Source organism: Monodon monoceros, unplaced genomic scaffold, assembly GCF_005190385.1.
Source record: "Monodon monoceros isolate NGI ecotype Baffin Bay Population unplaced genomic scaffold, NGI_Narwhal_1 Super_Scaffold_13, whole genome shotgun sequence".
Classification (NCBI taxonomy): domain Eukaryota; kingdom Metazoa; phylum Chordata; class Mammalia; order Artiodactyla; family Monodontidae; genus Monodon; species Monodon monoceros.
In genome coordinates, this window is record NW_021703769.1 from 9,819,743 (window position 1) to 9,834,707 (window position 14,965).

The window sequence follows — 14,965 nt, forward strand, 5'->3', positions numbered from 1 at the left end:
AGATGGAGGGAGGGGGCTACATGCAGAAACAGCACAGTCAGCTCTGACAGTCATCTTGAAATTGGTCATCAGTGGTCTGACCAGCATCATCTTGATTGTTTTAGGTACAGTTAATCTTCAGTTCCATGGTTGGTTTGTTCCCATTTCTTTGAGGCCAATTCTCAGAATTGTGGCAACTTATGTCATGGCTACAGTCTGGTCATCGTGTAGTTAACTTCTTCCACCTGGCAGGGGGTTTCAGTATCTATAAGACAGCTCACAGGATATGGCTCAGAATATGATCTCTAGCCCTTGAGAAGGAACTAAAGGTCCTTGACTCTGCTTAATGACTCAACTATTATTATTTAGTCTTGTTGGACTGCTTTTCTTTGCTTCTGCATTTTCTTACTTCTTTGATTAAACTTATTCTTTGGCTAAAGTTTTTCCACAGATGAAAGACACAGGGGGTAAGGACCGTAGGGTCCTGCTACATTTCAGTTCCTTCTAGGGGTTCTAGTAGGAAACAGTTTTCCTTTTGCCTCATCTAGTTTCTGAGGCGCCTGCATCCCTGGGCTCCTGGAGCCTTCCTCACATCACCCAACCTCTTGTGTCTGTTGTTACCTCTCTCACCTCCTCCTTTGACTCGCTGCCTCCCTCTTATAAGGACCCTTGTGATTGTAATCAGTCCACCTGGATAATCCAGGATCATCTTTGATTTTCTAAAGATTCTTAATTTAAGCATCTCTGCAAAGTCCCTTTTGCCATGTAAGGTAATATACCCACAGGTCTCAGGGATTAAGATGTGGACATCTTTGGGGCGTGGTATTATTCAGCCTACCACAGTCCCTATCATTTCCTTTTTTTTTTTTTTTTTTTTTTTGCAATACGCGGGCCTCTCACTGTTGTGGCCTCTCCCGTTGCGGAGCACAGGCTCCGGACGCGTAGGCCCAGCGGTCATGGCTCACGGGCCCAGCCGCTCCGCGGCATGTGGGATCCTCCCGGACCGGGGCACGAACCCACGTCCCCTGCATCGGCAGGCGGATTCCCAACCACTGCACCACCAGGGAAGCCCCCTATCATTTCTTTGGAGCCTTCTGCTCTACCAAAGCCTGTAAACATCCTCCCCACATGCTGCTCTTCTTTCTTCCCAAAGGATCCGCTGAGACTTCTGCTCTTCCCCACCTGTCTTGCCTGGAGCTCTGTTTCCAGCCGAGGACCTGACAGATTCAGGCCCATCCTTCCATCCCGATCCTCCCTCCGCCCCGTGCACACAGCCCACTGCGGGGTATGGTTGTCTTCTTGATCCAGCAGCTTTTCTTATAGAAAATTCTGATTACAATAGTAATTCAGGGCTTCCCTGGTGGCGCAGTGGTTGAGAGTCCGCCTGCCGATGCAGGGGACACGGGTTCGTGCCCCGGTCCGGGAAGATCCCACATGCCGCGGAGTGGCTGGGCCCGTGAGCTATGGCCGCTGGGCCTGCGCGTCCGGAGCCTGTGCTCTGCAACGGGAGAGGCCAAAACAGTGAGAGGCCCGCGTACCGCAAAAAAAAAAAAAAAAGTAATTCAGTTGGCTGGTGCTAAGTCATTCATTATGTTCTCCATCTGTGATGCTGAGCCCTTTATTATGTATTGGTTATATTATTGATTAAGAATCCAAACGCAGAAGTACATGGATATTTATTAGTCATTGTGACGATGCTGACGTCCTAAGTTTCCGTCCTGTGGTAGTATAAATAGTGGTTGAGTGTACCGAAACTACACTCTCTGGGTTCAGATTCCACCTCCCCCACTTCCCAGCTGTGTGAGCTCCGTTATCCTCTCAATGCCTCAGTGTCCTCACCTGCTAAAAGGCAATCCAAAAAGTATCTGCTTGTGTTGAAGAATAAATAAGAGAGAGTATGTACTGTGTCTGGCACATAGGAGGCCCACAGCACATTTTAATTCCTTTCTCCTTAGAGATCAAATGTGACATATCAGGCCGAACTTTCCCCTTATAGTACTGTCAGCTGGTCCCAAACTGTGAGATAATAGTATTACTTCCATTTTCACAGATGGAAAGGCTCATGATGATTTACCCAAAATAGTAAGCAATGAGTGGAGAACTTACCTAGGGCAAAAATTAAATGTGTGTACATACATATATATGTATGTATGTGTATATATGTGTGTATGTCTGAGGTTGGGGAAAAATAGACCTCAGAAAAGTATATGACAAACAAAAAGAGAAAGAAATGACAAACACTGTTAAAAGTGATGTATAGTCACGATTTTTTTAAAAATTAAGTACAGGGAGCTCCCTGCTGGCCTAGTGGTTAGGATTCTAGGCTTTCACTGCCATGGCCTGGGTTCAATCCCTGGTCGGGGAGCAGAGATCCTGCGAGCCGTGCGGCATGGCCAAAAAAAAAAAAAAGAAATTTAGTACCAAAAAGTACCCCCCCCAAATGAAAAGCTTCCATCTAACGATAGCCACTATTAGCATTTCGGCAGCCTCCAACTATATATTTCTCTGAGCATATGTGTGCCATTTTGATGGATATATTTTGTGTATACATTCTGCTCTGCCATCTGTATCTATAAATTTCAGCGATGTGCCATGAGCACTTTTTATGAATCTCTTTTATCTTTATTTTTTTTCGTTTACAGATTAATAGCTGTCCTTTTTCAGCTTTCTATTTTGAAGTAATTATAGATCACAAGAAGTGTAAACATAGTCCAGAAGCGTCACTGGTACCTACCCCTCAGCTCCCCGCAATGGCACCCTCATAACTACAGCACATTATCAAACCCAGGATCGTGCCAAGTTGATTGGCACAATCAATTCAGAAGATGACAGACCTTACTCAGATGTCACCGCTTTTTACATGCACTTGTTTTTGTTTTTTAATTTGTCTCTAGGTGTAGATCTATGACATTTTATCTCTACTTGCCCTTTTAAAAAATGCAATCAATACAGAAACATGAAGTGCAGAATATTCAAACCTACTGTGATGTTTGAGATATTTTCCCCAGGTTATTCTCAGTGTATACGCTGTTTATTGGGTTTTTTTTTTTCTTTAAACAAAAACAAAAAGGATCTTCTGAGCTATATATATATTTTTAATTTGCATTTTTAAAAAATTGTGGACATCTTTCCATGTCAGAACAAACTCAGATCTGCTGCAGTGTGAATGTTTTTAGGTTAAAACATCTGCATGGTGGTTGTGGATTTCCCATGGAAGTAGTAACCCAGCTTATGCCCAGGCTCTAAATCTCTTTGGAAAACACGATGGGCCCCACCTGTCAGAATTTCAGAACCTGAGCCTTGGCACTTCCCAAGCTGGGTCCATCCCTTCCCTGGCACGGAGGAGAGGAACTGCTTCCCCTTAGAGCCGGCAGGCCCCCGGGTACACCTTCCAGTCGTCCTGGCTGTGTGTGCCGCTCCCACACCTGCTCAGACCTGAATTACTATTACCATTTACTAAACATTTTAGTGAGACCTCCACCTTAACAGCTCCCAGCAAAATCATTCTGGGGACCCACCCTTCCCCCACACCAGGGCAGCTCATTCCAGGATGGTTGTGAACGGTTCCATTTCTGCTTTTATGCATTTGGCATAAACATTTCTTGCAGCTCATAAACACCTTGGCCATTTTACCAGTGTCAGGAAAGATGTTTATGACCCAAATATGAAAACTTGGTGAGAATTAACACTTCGGCAAACGGGCTGTTTTATTCCTGGCAAGAAATATCTTCTAAAGAAGACCCAAAGCAGGCAGGGCCCGGGTGTGAAAATACATGTGTTGGCGACACACCTATGCTTAAAATTCGAAAGATCGGCTATGATTCAAACTCTTTACTGCTGTTCAGTAACGGGGCAACTGTGTGGTTTCTAATTGTTATCAGCTTCCTGTTTGGGTGTTTTTATAGCATTATTATGTTGCCAAGTGAATGAGGCAAAATAAAATAGGAAAAGAGATGTTGGACCAGGAGGTTAATAAAAATCCATTTTGTCACTCGACAGCCTCCCCCAGAGCGACTTCCTTTTCCAAGGCCCTGTGAGGCTCTTTGTATTGACAGATGCCATTTGCCCATTTACGACGTGATAATAAAAACCTTCAGCCTTATTCAGTGTTATGCTTTTCCTCCCCTGACAGGAGGGCACCAAATGGCTTGGAATCAGCAGGCATTTTTTCATTAAAGATGATAACATTACATGAACCACATTCAAAAGACGTTTCAGAAAAGTAGCAGAATTTGGTCAGGGAAAGAAAGATCTGTGGGAACAGGCTAACACTCGGAGGGACTCAGAAATAGTTGTATTTGTAAAATGACCTGGATTTTACACAAGTAAAGACTATCTAACAAGCATAGGTGAATGCTGAACTACAAAATACAAAATCATGTATTGCTGTTCTTAAACGTGAGGCTCTGCACATTTTTGCAGTCGTGTTACGTGTACGAAGTAAGACATTTAAGCATAGTTGCCTAAACTAATATCAACTAGTAATCCATTTTCTACTATCTTATGCAAACACTTTTTCTTTCCTTTTCTGTCATTAATTCGTACCTGGTATTTGGCACGGAAGATCATTGAAAATGCAGTTCAAAGGTTTCGTGGTTTTTTATTCCACAAATTTACATTTCATACATTTTCATTGATCTCAATCATTTTCAAACTAAAACATTTTTTAGCCATCAGAGCTATATAGAGCTTTTTTCCTCAATACGTATTGTCATTGGTGCTTCTCAGTCACTGATTCAAACCATAAATTAATTAAACCCACTAGTTTCAAACTAGGCCATATGAGACAGTTGGGACTCCAATTGTTCTAACCTATATATGTCATAAACCATAAATGAGAATTGTTGGTAGATGACAGATGTCTTTTAAAGAACATGGGCAGGTTTCTCCAGTGTGTTTTAACATTAACCTGCTAGAGGCTACGCACATATTTTTATAGACCACCAACTCTTGTGTATCTTTCCTGAAATGTCCCATCTACAGGCAAACCTGTATGTTAAATATGGGATATGTCCTTGGTTGAAAAGCACAAATGTGATGGCTCATATTCTCCATATTCTGTCATTTGTGGTTTTTTTTCCTTAACCATAAATATGGGTCAGTAATTTGGATCAACCTCAGCCTTTTTAAAAAATATGTGGGTTTCTATTATTTGGAATAATAATAACGGCTCAAATTACTGAGCATGTGCTGCGTGCCAAGCCTGGTTCTAAACCCTATCGGAGCATTGACTCATTTTGTCCTCACCGCACACCAATAAGTATTCTGAATATCCTTGTTCTACAGATGGGGAAATTGAGAAGCTAAGCAGTCAGGTGGCTGAGAAATAATTAACGATGGTCCTATTTTTTTTTAACTTTTTTTTTTCATCTTTATTGGAGTATAATTGCTTTACAGTGTTGTGTTAGTTTCTGCTGTACGATGGTCCTATTAATGGAAAGGTTGTTTCCAGTTTTTTCTATCACAGTGCAGTGGTGAGGGTCCTTGTACACCTATTTTTACACACCCCTGTCATGATTTTTGTAGGCTTACATGCTAGGTATAGAGTTGCTGCATCTATGGCCAGGCGCCTTTTTCATATTGAAAAGTGTTACTGCCAAATTATTTAGGCTTAGTATTTATTCTTCCTGTGTGCGGCAGGCTGTTTTTAGCTAAAGTCATCATTTCTTTAGATAGATGATGTTAGATGATGGATGGATGGATGGATGATGGTCAGATAGAACCCATTTTCTAAGAGGTTTGAATGAATAACATTTTATGCTGTTGTCATCCCCCCAGTCACCAAATGTAGAGTGTGGCCTAAAGGATAGGGATAGTTGTCCCAAAATTATGGGGAAGCTATTTGTAGAGTACAGATCTCTTTCTCATTTCATCTCCACTTTGTTAGCAAGTTCCAGAAACCAGAAAAATTCAGTTGCTCTCATAAATTCATTCTGAGAGGCAACACACATGCCAAACGGTGAATCTCGGCAGTGGCCCACACTACAACAAGGAGAGCCTCCCTAAATTTCAAGCAGGAGTTGTTCCCCAGAAAAACACTTGGTCATCAACATTCCCCCCCCCCCCCCCCCGTTCTCAATGAACACAGAGCAGAGGCAAATTGCTTTTACTTCAAAAAAGCAGATCGATCTGAAATACAACGAGGCCTTCAAAATTCACAGTTCAATGCTCATAAAATCTGATACTGAGCAAGGCGGCTTAGAGCGTCTGCACACCTTCATCCTCAATGAGACAGAAACTCACTCTAGCAATTCCCCATGACTTGTCATCTGTGAGCTGGAAGATCAAAGGCTCGACTCCAGGACGGGAAATGGGGAGAATCAGTGTCCCACTAGGAGCCTCTCGCCGCCACCACGGTAAGCCTGGTGGTTCTTCTTAGGATCATGAGCTATTTGGCTCTTAATTTGGGGTTTCATTAAGGGCACATCCACACTTGAATGAAGGGAATGGAAGGTTGCTGTTTCTTTTGAAGTCCAGCTGCTGTTAGAGAGAATTGTGATTCAGAACTATTCAGACTTGCAAAGCCCGTGGCTCGGTGCCTGGCACACAGCAAACACGTGGTAACTTTGGCCATTATTTTTAATATTAACATGACTCGATGGCAAAATTATCTGCAAGGTTCAAATAAAGTGATCTTATCCTACTTTGATAAAGCGCTTCAGAAATTTCTAGAATGGAATCTGGCCTATACAGGATCTCGACAAACTTTTGCTATATGAAGTGGCGCTGGTTCACTACACCCGCACCCTACCCCACTGTGAGAAGGTGGCTGAGGCTCAGGGAGCTGACATCCCTTGCCTGAGCTGGGATTTGAACCCAGGTCTTTAGAAGCTTGCCCTTGCCTTTACTCTCTTCTTCACACCTAAATCTGCAGGGCTGAGCAATTGAATTAGCTGAGGTTTCTGTACCCTTTCTAGTGCAGCCAGTGAGTAGAAGAGATTGTTCTGCACATGTCAATGATAGCCAAGCTTATCCTGTGGAAACCCACAGACTTTGGAGCCCCATATACTTGGGCTCCATCTCCAACCCTGACACTGTAGCTGTGTGATCCTGGGCAAATCACTTTACCTCACTGAGCCTCAGTGGCCTCATAGGCAAAATGGAGATAGTGGTACACACATTTCGGGATCCTTGGAGGATTAAATAAAATAATATCTGTACAGAATCTACATCCTGTTGGATGTGGAGACACAGCTCTCTCTAAGTGACCAGGCTTCCCAAAGATGTGCACATCCTAAGCCCCAGAACCTGTGACTATGTTATGTTTGTTTCCTGGCAAAGGGGAATTAAGGTAGCAGAAGGAATTAGGTTTACTACTTAGCTGACCTTGGGGTGGAGAGATGATGCTGGATTAATCCAGTGGGCCCAATGTCACCACAAGAGTTTGGTCGTTTGTTTGGTATATACCAGGGGTCAGCAATTTTTTCTGTAAAGGGTCAGATAGTAAATATTTTAAACTTTGTGAGTCAAGAGGCAATGTCCTCAACTCCTCAAGCAACCATTCTTGCCAAAAGCCTGAAGCCTTATTTTACACTTTACATTTTGAAATGTAAAAACCATTCTCAGCTCACCGGCTGAACTAAAACCAACAGGGGGCCTGATCTGGCCACTGGGCTCCGGTTCACTGACACATGGTATCTGTGCATGTATATATTTTATTTCCAAAAAAGGCTAATGCTGTATATATAGATAGATTTTTATCTGGTTTTAATTTTTTTTTAATAAATTTATTTATTTATTTTTGGCTGCATTGGGTCTTTGCTGCTGCACGCAGGCTTTCTCTAGTTGCGGCGAGCAGGGGTCACTCTTCGTTGCGGCGCGCGGGCTCGTCATCACGGTGGCTTCTCTCGTTGCGGAGCATGGGCTCTAGGCGCGTGGGCTCAGTAGTTGTGGTTTCAGTACTAGGTTTATCTGAACATGAGGTACTAGTCTAGCACCTGTGGGAGATTGGACAAGATGCTGAGCAACTTGTGAATCTGTGCCTTGGTCTTCCCATTTAGGAAATGGGAGATGATCATGCCTCTCCTACCTGACTCATGAGGATTAAATGAAATAATTAGTTTGACACTCAACTAAGGAAAAAAAAAGTCACATTTCTAGCACAGGAAGTACAGGTCCCTTAGCACCAGACAGATTTTGTAATTTAAAATGTTTCTGGGTAATTTCCAGTGGTTAGGACTCTGTGCTTTCAGTGCCAAGGGCCTGGGTTTAGTCCCTGGTCAGGCAACTAAGATCCTGCAAGCCACTCAGTGTGGTCAAAAAGAAAAAAGTTTCCATTGAGAAATGTAATATACTGCATGGTGGGTCTATTTGTAGGGGATCTGGAACAGCTCGTTGTCATGAAACACGTTGATATTTCTGTAGCAAAAAAAAAAGTATATGAATGTTCACACAAATAGTCTTGCATCAATTCAGGTCAGGTTTTGCCACCAAATGAGTTAATATCAGGTGAGCTTTAGCTACGAAATGAGTTTTTAAAAGTTCAATTTTCTGGGCCTCCCTGGTGGCGCAGTGGTTGAGAGTCCACCTGCCGATGCAGGGGACACGGGTTCGTGCCCCGGTCCGGGAAGATCCCACATGCCGCGGAGCGGCTGGGCCCGTGAGCCATGGCCGCTGGGCCTGCGCGTCCGGAGCCTGTGCTCTGCAACGGGAGGGGCCACAACAGTGAGAGGCCCACGTACCGCAAAAAAAAAAAAAAAGTTCAATTTTCTGAGCTTTTTGCCTTTAAGTAACACTCTTCTAAGTATATTACATAGGATGTCTCCTTCAGTATGCACGAGAAGCTTATGAGACAGATACTGTTACTGTGCCCATTTTACAGATAGGGAAACTGAAGCCCAGAGAAGGCGAGCAACTTGCCCAGGGCCACACAGCTGGTAAATGGCAGAGCTGGGATCCAAATGCAGGAAGCCTAGACCAGAGCAGTTCTTAACCTGTGCCTTAAGGATAGATTTTATGGAGTTTGTGAGCTTGGTTGGGGGTGGGGTGGGGGAGGAATTATATTTATTTTCACTGCCTTCTAACTAAAATTTAGCATTCCTTCGATTATGAATGTAGACAGCAAGCCACAGCAGCATGAACAATGCCCATGAGTGCTGCCAATAGGAATCACAGATATTGCTTATTGCAGGGGCAGCAGACATCTCAAGATAGCAGTTATGCTCATCACTACTTTGAAGTTACAGGAGTTCGTAGAACCACCACTAGATATTGTCAGTAAATGAACTAATAAAGAAGCACATATGTTACTACGTCACAAAGTTTTTAAAAATATTTCGATAGTTGTATTTCAATATAATTGTTTTCCCTTGTGTTTTTATCAGTATTTATGCATTTAAAAAGCGTGATGCTGGGAAGGGCTCCAGGGGCTTCACCAGACTTTCAGAGGAGTCCAGAACCCAGGAAAGGCTGAGAATGCTTGGCCTAAAGCTATGCTTTAACCACTACACCCCGCAGAGTTAGCTCGAATTTGCATTGAAAAAAATGAGGAGCGGGGAGGAGAGACCAAAGGTGTTATCGATCATGTCCGGGTGGTGGGATAAAGGCTGACTTCCTTTGTGTTATGCCCGTTTGTGTTTCTGAAATCATACAGTGAGCATGTTTGACTTCACCATTCAGGAGGGAACTCAGATATTTAAAGAAACAGAGCATTTTCTTTTGGCCCATAAGACATCCTTACCAGATACCAGTTAGTACTGCTCAGACCCTGATAAAGTAAACTCTAAATTAAAACTGTTGTTGAGATCAGACTTTAAGGGATTTAATGAGAGCCGGTTGATCGCATTTCTCCAACTTTAACTTTGAAAGAACAAAAGGTCCATTCCTGCCTCCCAGACAGACAGCCAGTGATTGGGAGAGTCCAAAGCCCAGGTGCCTTGGGATGTGCCCACACCATAAAAGAAGGTCCTATTTTTGCCCTGACTCGACCCTAGCACTTCACAGAAGCAACTATTGCTGAAGCAAAGATCGCTAATGATAACGTCTTCCTCTTGCCGCTGCCCTGTGAGTTAGCAGGGTGAACCCAGGGTCTCTGGTGCCTTTCATTCTTCATCTCATGCTTCTGAGTCTCAACCGTCGTTCAGTTCTGCGTTGGCAGTTATTGTGGTCGTGGCTGAATCAGACAGGAGGGAGAACGGGCGGGAGCCACCTGCCCAGGTGGTGGGTCCTCAGAACAGGGTGGGGAGAGAAGAGAGCGCTGGAGGAAAAGCAGAGAAGCCGAGACAGACTGTGTCCCTGTGCAGGTTAGTGATCCATCCTACTCAGCTTCAAGGGGGACTGGAACTTGGAATTTCTGAATCCTATCTGGCTCTCAGAGAATAAAATCGAAGCATCATGGTGGGGTTTACAGGCTCAGCATCACCAGCGGAAGGACCATGACCAAAACCCACAGCCCACATCTGCTGCCCACACACGGCCTGTACCAGATAACCCTCACCTGCCCACCAGTTTCCAACCCCATCCTCTTCACTCCTAAAGCAACTTGAAAACACTTGTTTATAGCATTCACACTGCAACTCAGTTACCTGCCTTAGTACCTCTCTGTCCGGCTTCCCCACGAAGCTGTCTACTCCTTGAGGGCACAGGCTGTATTTGGGGGGAGTTTATTACCATGGATAGGAGCATGGATTGGAATTCTGCCTCAGCCACTTCCTGGTTGTGTGATCTTGGGGAAGTCACTTCTCTCTAAGCCTTTGTTTTTTCATCTGTAAAATGGGTAGTCAGTGATTCAACTAAAAAGTATTAAGGGCTAACTCTGTGCTAGGAACTCTTCTAGATGCTGGAGATTTAGAACGTGGCAAAAACCACTGTCCAGCTGAAGCGTGCGTTCTAGCTGGAATAGGTGTGAGAGGAGGTGGCAGGCATAAACAAGCAAATAAATTCAACAGTAACAGTAGGCACCTCATGTGGGTTGTTAAGAGGATTACTTGAGATGAGGCCTTTAAAGTGCTCAGCTAAGGCCTGGCTCATAATAAATGCCAACAGATGACAGTGCTGATTATTTTCTCCAGGAAAAGCATTCCTGACCCCACTAAAACGGGCACTCCCACCCTGCCCACCCCAGGCCTGGCTGCCGGCCCTTTGTCTTGACTCTGACAGCACATCTGCACAGCTTGATCATGGCATTTACTACATTATACAATCATATTCTCTTAGATGCATATGGTTCCACATTGACCTCACCTACTTGAAACATGTACAGTGGATTTTTACTTGTATTTATATCTTCAGCGTCTCACGTGGTGCCTGGCCCACAGTTGGGACCAAATAAATGCTTGTTAGATCAATCAGAGATCAAACCTAAAGAAAACCCCAAGGCCTCAAATGGCATTTAAAAAAAACTTGTCTCAGGACTTCCCTGGAGGTCCAGTGGTCAAGACTCCACGCTTCCACTGCAGGGGGTGCGGGTTCCATCCCTGGTCGTGGAACTAACATCCCACACGCCCCGTGGTGCAGCTACAAAAAAATTTAAATTTTAAAAAAACTTGTCTCAGACTTGCTCTGAAAAAGTCCTGGTAGTAACCAACCTCCAGATGGCCTCTGGTGGTCCTTACCTCCTCATCTATGTTCTTGTGTCACCAATAGAAGATTGAGGAAGTGACAATGTGTACATTCCCAGGTAAGGTCATAGGAGACATTGTAGCTTCTGCGTTGCTCTCTCTTGGATCACCTGGTCTGGGGGAAGCCAGCTGCCGTGCTGTGAGGACACATGAGAACTCTGTGGAGATGCCCACATGACGAGGAACTGAGGCCTCCCGCCAATACCCAGAACCCACTTGCCTGTCATGTGAGTGCACCATCTTGGAAATAGGTTTGTCAGCCCCAGTCAAGCCTTCATTGGACCCCAACCCTGGCCAACAATGTGTCTGCGACTTCACCCAGCTAAGCCACTCCTGAATTCATAGGAGACCCACAACATTTTTAAAAGAAACGTATTGGCATAAACAACCAGCTCTGGACTGAAATGAGCAGAGACAGTACAAAAGGAAAAGAGGCCTTTGAACCCTCAGACTTCTGCAGGCAGGAAGCAGGCTGCAAAACTACTCAGGTGCAAACAGGATCTGCATTTCTTGGGAAAAGAAGAATGACTCGGAGAATAGATCCCTGAGTCCAGAGGGTAGATCCAAGACATGTAATCACTCCCTCCAGGCCACAGAGCTAATAATGGTAGAGCCAGACTTCAAACTGAAGCAGTCTGGCTGTAGAGTCCATGCTTCTCTCCTCTGCATTATACCATGTCTCTAATGGATGGTTGCATGGGTAGATAGATAGTATGATTTTGGTTCACTGAATTAGCATTTTAAAATAGCAAGTGGTGCTCATGTAAGTACACAAAGAGAATTCCAGACACCGGTGATCGGGCGTGTATTGATCTGATGATTGATTATCTTCATGACATTCACTCAAAGAATGATACAGCCTCTGATCCTGAGCCTTTTCTTTTTACACAAAGAAAAATATTAAGGGGACTTCCCTAGTGGCACAGTGGATAAGACTCCACGCTCCCAATGCAGGGGGCCTGGGTTCAATCCCTGGTCAGGGAGCTGGATCCCACACGTGTGCCACAACTAGGAATTCACGTGCCACAACTAAGGAGCCCACCTGCCGCAACGAAGACCCAGCACAGCCTCAGCCCCAGCCGCAGGCACAGCCACCGGCACAACCCCAGCCCCAGCTCCTGCTGCAGCTCCTCCAGACTCCGTCCCTACACCGACATCCTGGAGGTTGGGATGCTCTTGTCCAAATCCGACTGTCTTGCCCGCCTGCGTGCCGCGCCCTGCAACGACCTGCACGCCACCAAGCTGGCGCCCGGCAAGGAGAAGGAGCCCCTGGAGTCACAGTGCCAGGTGGGCCCGCTCCTGGGCAGCGGCGGCTTCGGCTCCGTCTACTCCGGCATCCGTGTCACCGACCACTTGCCAGTGGCCATCAAGCACGCACGTGGAGAAGGACTGTATTTCAGGCTGGGGAGAGCTGCCTAACGGCACCCGAGTGCCCATGGAAATGGTTCTGCTGAAGAAGGTGAGCTCGGGCTTCCCCGGCGTCATCAGGCTCCTGGGCTGGTTCGAGAGACCCAGCAGTTTCGTCCTGATCCTGGACAGGCCCGAGCCAGCGCAAGACCAGCGCAAGAACTCTTCGACTTTATCACGGAAAGGGGGGCCCTGCAGGCGGAGCTGGCCCACAGCTGCTTCTGGCAGGTGCTGCAGGCCGTGCGGCAGTGCCGCAGCTGCGGGGCGCTTCACCGCGACGGCAAGGATGAGAACGCCCTTATCGACCTCAGTCGCGGTGAGCTCAAACTCATCGACTTCAGGTCGGGGGCGCAGCTCGAGGACACCGTCTACACGGAATTCGATGGGACCCGAGCATATAGTCCTCCAGAGTGGATCCGCTACCATCGCTACCATGGCAAGTCAGCAGCCGTCTGGTCTCTGGAGATCCTGCTGTAGGATATGGTCTGTGGAGATGTTCCCTTTGAGCACGATGAGGAGACCATCAGGGGCCAAGTTTTCTTCAGGAAGAGGGTCTCTTCAGAGTGTCAGCATCTCATTAGATGGTGCTTGGCCCTGAGACCATCAGATTGGCCATCCTTCAAAGAAATCCAGAACCATCCATGGATGCAAGATGTCCTCCTGCCCCAGGAGACTGCTGAGATCCATCTCCACAGCCTGTTGCCAGGGCCCAGCAGATAGCTTCTGGGCAGGTTCTCCCTTCTCTGTCAGATGCTTAAGGGAGGGGAACTGTGTGTCTCCAGCTTCCCAAGTACCAGTGACACTTCTCTCCAAGTGGGACAGTGCTTGATACAGGAACAACATTTACAACTCATTCCAGACCCCAGGCCCTGGAGGCCGCCTCCCAAAGAGAGGAGGAGACTCCACTCCAGCCGTCCTAGGCCTCAGCTCCTCCCATAGAAGCTCTGCTTCTCATCGGTGTCCAGCATTGCTGGACTTTGCAAAATCCCAGGGGTGGGGGGTGGCGGGTGGGAGTGGGTCAGAATCCAGCCATGGAACTCTTCCCTTCCTCGGGAGTTCTGCTGAGGGCTTCCCTGGTGGCAGAGTGGTTAAGAATCCACCTGCCAAGGCAGGGGACATGGGTTCAAGCCCTGGTCCGGGAAGATCCCACACGCCACACAGCAACTAAGCCCGTGCGCCACAACTACTGAGGCTGCGCTCTAGAGCCCGCGAGCCACAACTACTGAGCCCGTGGGCCGCAACTACTGAGCCCGCGTGCCACACCTACTAAAGCCCGCACACCTAGAGCCAGTGCTCCGCAACAAGAGAAGCCACTGCGATGAGAAGCCCGCGCACCGCAACGAAGAGTAGCCCCTGCTCGCCCCAACTAGAGGAAGCCCGTGTGCAGCAACAAGGACCCAACGCAGCCAAAAATAAATAAATTAATTAATCAATTAATTTAAAAAAAAAAGTTCTGCTGAATGCCGTGATGGGTCGGGTAGGGGGAAATCGGGTTAGGGTGAGATAGGACTAGCACCGTTTTAAGTCCCTGTCACCTCTTCCAGCCCTTCTGAGTGCCTTCTGTGGGGACTCCGGCTGTACTGGGAGAAATACTTGAACTTGCCTCTTTTATGTGCTGCTTCTCCAAAAATCTGCCTGGGTTTGGTTCCCTGTCTTTCTCCCCCACCCCTTCCCCCCATCCTTCATTTGAAAGGTGCCATGGAAGAGGCCACAGGGCCAAATGCTGAGCCACCTGCCCTTTTTCCACCTCCTTTAGTAAAACTCCCAAGTGAACTGGCCTTCCTTTTTGGTTTTTACTTAACTGTTTCCAAGCCAAGACCTCACACACACACACACACACACACACACACACACACACACACAAATGGACAAACAATGCAAATCAACAGAACAGCTGTAAATGTGCGTGCAGTTGGCATGGTAGTGCACGAAAGGATTGTAGTTGATCGAATTCTTTTTTAATTTTGCCTTTAATTTATTTTACCTGTTTTTTGTTCTGTTTTGGTTTGGGTTTTTTGTTT

General features: G+C 46.2%; 1 pseudogene; it reads left to right on the forward strand.

Annotated features, from left to right (window-relative positions):
* The first annotated feature begins 12,605 nt into the window (after positions 1 to 12,605).
* On the forward strand, positions 12,606 to 13,664 carry LOC114894803 (annotated as a pseudogene).
* The last annotated feature ends 1,301 nt before the right edge of the window (positions 13,665 to 14,965 follow it).